A 3,969-nucleotide genomic window follows, 5' to 3' on the forward strand; every position below is an offset into this window, starting at 1 on the left:
ATTCTCAGTTATAGGATTTCTGTTCAGCTAGTCTTTAGGTGGTTCTCAAAGATGGTTGTTCTATAATTTAGTGGTAATTTTGATGTGGTCATGGTAGGAGGCGAGCAGAGTGTACCTACTCTGCCATCTTGACCAGGAAGTCTCTGTATTTCATTTATTGATTTGTGTATTGAACCATCCGTGCATCCCAAGAATAAATCCCAGTTGGTCATGGTGTATAATAATCCTTTTTATGTGTTCTTGAATTCAGTTTGCTAATATCTTGTTGAGAATTTTTGCATCTCTATTCATCAGGAATATTAGCCTATAGTTTTCTTTTCTTGTAGTGTACCTATCTGGCTTTGGTTTCAGGGTAATGCCGGCCTCATAAAATGAATTTGGGAGTTTTCCCTCCTCTTCAACTTTTCAGAAGAGTTTGAAAAGGGCTGATGTTAATTCTTTAAATGTAGGGTAGAATTTTCAGTAAAGACATCTGGTCCTGGGTTTTGCTGTGTTTAGAGGTTTTTGATTACCAACTCAATCTCCTTATTATTTGTCTGTTCAAATTTTGTTTCTTCACAATTCAGCTTTGGTAAGTAGTATGTTTCTAAGAGTATACCCATTTCTTGTAGGTTATATAATTTTTATTGGCATATAATTGTTCATAGTAGTCTCTCATGATCCTTTGTAATATCAATGTCTCTACTTTCATTTCTTTTTATTTGTGTCTTCTCTTTTTTTCTTAGTATAGCTAAAGGTTTGTAAATTCTATCTTTTCAAAAAGCCATTTGTTTCACTGATTTTTTTTTCATTAACTTTCAGGTCTTTGACTTATTCTGATCTTTTATTTTCTTCTGATCTTTATTTCTTTCCTTCTGCTAATTTTGGACTTAGTCGTTCTTCTTTTTCCAGTTCCTTGAAGTGTAAAGTTAGGTTTATTTGAGAATTTTTCTTTTTTTCTAAATATATGTATTTATCACTATAAACTTCCCTCTCAGAACTGCTTTTGAAGCATCCAATAGTTTCAATGTTGTGTTTCTATTTTCATTTGTTTTAAGATTTTTCTAAATTTCCTTTTGATTTTTCTTTGATCCATTGGTTATTCAGAAGTGTGTTGTTCAATTTCTACATATTTGTAAATTTTCCAGTTTTACTCTTGTTTATTTCTAGTTTAGTACCATTGTGGTTGGGAAAGATACTTGATATAATTTCAGTTCTCTTAAATTTGCTGAGATTTGTTGTGTGTGTTATCATATGATCTATCTTGGATAGTGTTTCATGTACAACTGAGAGGAATGTGTATTCTTTTGCTGTTGCATGAAATGTTCCATAAATGTCTGTCTGATCCATTTGGTCTAATATATGTTTCAAATCCAATGTGTTTGTTGATTTTCTGACTGGATGATCTGTCCATTGCTGAAAGTGGGGGTATTGAATTCTCACTACGATTGTATTATTGTCTTCTTCCTTGAGATCAGTTAGTATTTGCTTACTAAATTTGGGTGCTTTAATTTTGGGTGCATATATATTTATGATTATTCTATCTTCTTGATGAATTGACCCCTTTATCATTATACAGAGACATCTTTATCTTGTGTTATCATTTGTGGTTTAAAGTCTATTTTCTGATATAAGTATATTTACTCCCCTTTTTTTTGTTTTCTACTCACATGGAATATCCTTTCCCATGCCTTCATTTTGAGTTTATGTGTCTCTTTAAAGCTGAAATGAATCTCCCATAAGCATCATATAGTTGTGTCTTGTGATAGTAATCCATCTAGCTATTCTGTGCCTTTTGATTGATGAATTCAATCTATTTACTTTTAAAGTAATTACTGACATGTAAGGACTTAGTACTGCCATCTTCTTAATTGCTTTCTGGTTTGTTTTTTATTTCCATTGGGTTTTTTTTTTTTCCTTCCATTTCTGCCTACCTTTTTAAATTGGTATGCTCTGTTTCTCCTTTTATTTTTGTGAATCTACTCTAGGTTTCTGCTTTGTGGTTATCATGAGGCTAACATAAAACACCTCATAGATCACGGTGGCCAGGACATGGAAGCAATCGAAGTGTCCTACGATAGATGACTGGATAAAGAAGATGTGGTACATATATACAATGAAATATTACTCCGCCATAAGGAAAGATGAAATACTGCCATTTGTGACGTGGATGGATCTTGAAATAATCATGCTAAGCAAAATAAGTCAGACAGAAAAAGTTGAAAACCACATATCACTCACATGCGGTATATAAAACTGAAAGCAACAAACGCCTCATAGATAAAACAGTCCATTTAAAGCTAATAGCAACTTAATTTTGATCATCTGTAAGAGCTCCACCCCTTTATATTTTAATGTCATAACATACCTCTTTATATATTGTATACTTATTAACTATTATAGTAGCTCATAAAATGAACTTGAGAGTTTTAATATTATTTCCCTTTAACCTTTACAGTATAGTTAAGTGGTTAACACACCATCCTATTACAGAATTATGGTTTCCTAAATATTACCTTTATCAGAGTTGTATAATTTCATATATTTTCTTGTTGGTGATTAGCATCTTTTCATTTCAGCTTAAAGAATTTTTTTCAGCATTTCTTACAAGGCAGGTCTACTGATGATAAACTCCCTTAGCTTTTGTTTGTCTGGGAAATAATTTCTCTTTCATATCTAAAGGGTAACTTTGCCAAAGTATTCTTGGATGACAATTTTTTTCTTTCAACACTTGGAATGTCATTTTACATTCTCCTGGCCTATAAGGTTTCTGCTGAGAAATTCATTGATAGGCTAAAGGGGGTTCCATTTTTAGGTTACAATCTTTTTTCCCTGTCTGCTTTTCAGATTCTCTCTTTGGCTTTCAGTTTTCAGTTTCATTATAATGTGATTGGAGGTCTTTTTGCATCGCGATAATACAGTGATCCATATCAGCTTTGTAAACTTGGATGTCCAATTCTCTCCCCAGGTTTGGGAAGTCCTGAGTTATTATTTCTTTAAACAAACTTTCTGCACCCTTCTCTTCTCCTTATGGAATCCTGATTGTTCTAACTTTTGTTCTTTTCATTTAATCCCATAGATCACGTAGCCTTTTTTAAAAAATCTTTATCATTCTTTTATTCTTAATTGGGTTATTTCAAAATACCTATCCTCTAACTCACTTATTATATCTCCCATTTCCTCTACTCTGATACAGATATTTTCTATTGCAGTTTTCATTTCATTCATTAAATTCTTCAATTCCAGAATTCCAGAATGATTTCTGTTTCCTTGGAAAATATCTCATTTTGTTCACATATTTTCCCCTGGTTTAATTAAATTGTCTTTCTGTATTTTCTTGTTGCTTGTTGAGTTTCTTTAAAACAGCTATTTTGAATTCTTTGTCAGCCAGGTCACAAAATTCCATGCCTTTAAGCTAGGTTACTGGAGAATTATTATCTTTTAGTCATGACATGTTTCCTTGATTTTTCATGTCCTTGTAGTTTTGTATTGCTGCTTTTGCCTTTAAAGTAGCAGACACCTCCTTAAATCTTTACTAGTTGCCTTACATGAGCTATTTTGTTTATTAATGCTATTATAGCTGGGTTTTATCGGCCTTTACATGGGTATACCTGCTCCACTCCTCTTGTTCTTTCTTGTAGCAGAATTCTTAAGCTTTTATGTCTTCTCTAGTTTTTACAGCTCACCAGGCTGGCTCCAGAAAACGTCTCTTTTGTTTTCCAGAAGGTGGCGCTATAGTTCAAATGTGTGGTTTCTCCCTTGCACCCAGATCCTAGTGTTTTTCTGATAGCACTACATTTATGGGACTAGCTCTCCATACTGAACTTGGGAGCTCACCAAAGGAGTTGGCCACAGGGTTGGCAAAGTTATGGGTTGAGCACCCAGGGCACTAGGCATGCCTGCAGAGCCAGTGGGGAGATCCTTTGGTGAGGTTCTCTCTGAAGGACATGGGAGGCCTTCGTGCTGAAGTCCTCAACGCAATCAGCAGGA

The 3,969-nt window shown here is 33.9% G+C and overlaps 1 long non-coding RNA gene across 1 annotated transcript in view; it reads left to right on the forward strand.

Annotated features, from left to right (window-relative positions):
* LOC112482848 overlaps positions 1 to 2,398 on the forward strand; it is an 11,192-nt gene extending 8,794 nt beyond the window's left edge. Inside the window, exon 3 of the long non-coding RNA XR_003047426.1 lies at positions 1,968 to 2,398. This is a non-coding gene — a long non-coding RNA (uncharacterized LOC112482848). The remainder of the gene's footprint in view (positions 1 to 1,967) is intronic.
* Positions 2,399 to 3,969: the final 1,571 nt, after the last annotated feature.

This window comes from Pteropus alecto, unplaced genomic scaffold (genome assembly GCF_000325575.1).
Source record: "Pteropus alecto unplaced genomic scaffold, ASM32557v1 scaffold395, whole genome shotgun sequence".
Taxonomy (NCBI): domain Eukaryota; kingdom Metazoa; phylum Chordata; class Mammalia; order Chiroptera; family Pteropodidae; genus Pteropus; species Pteropus alecto.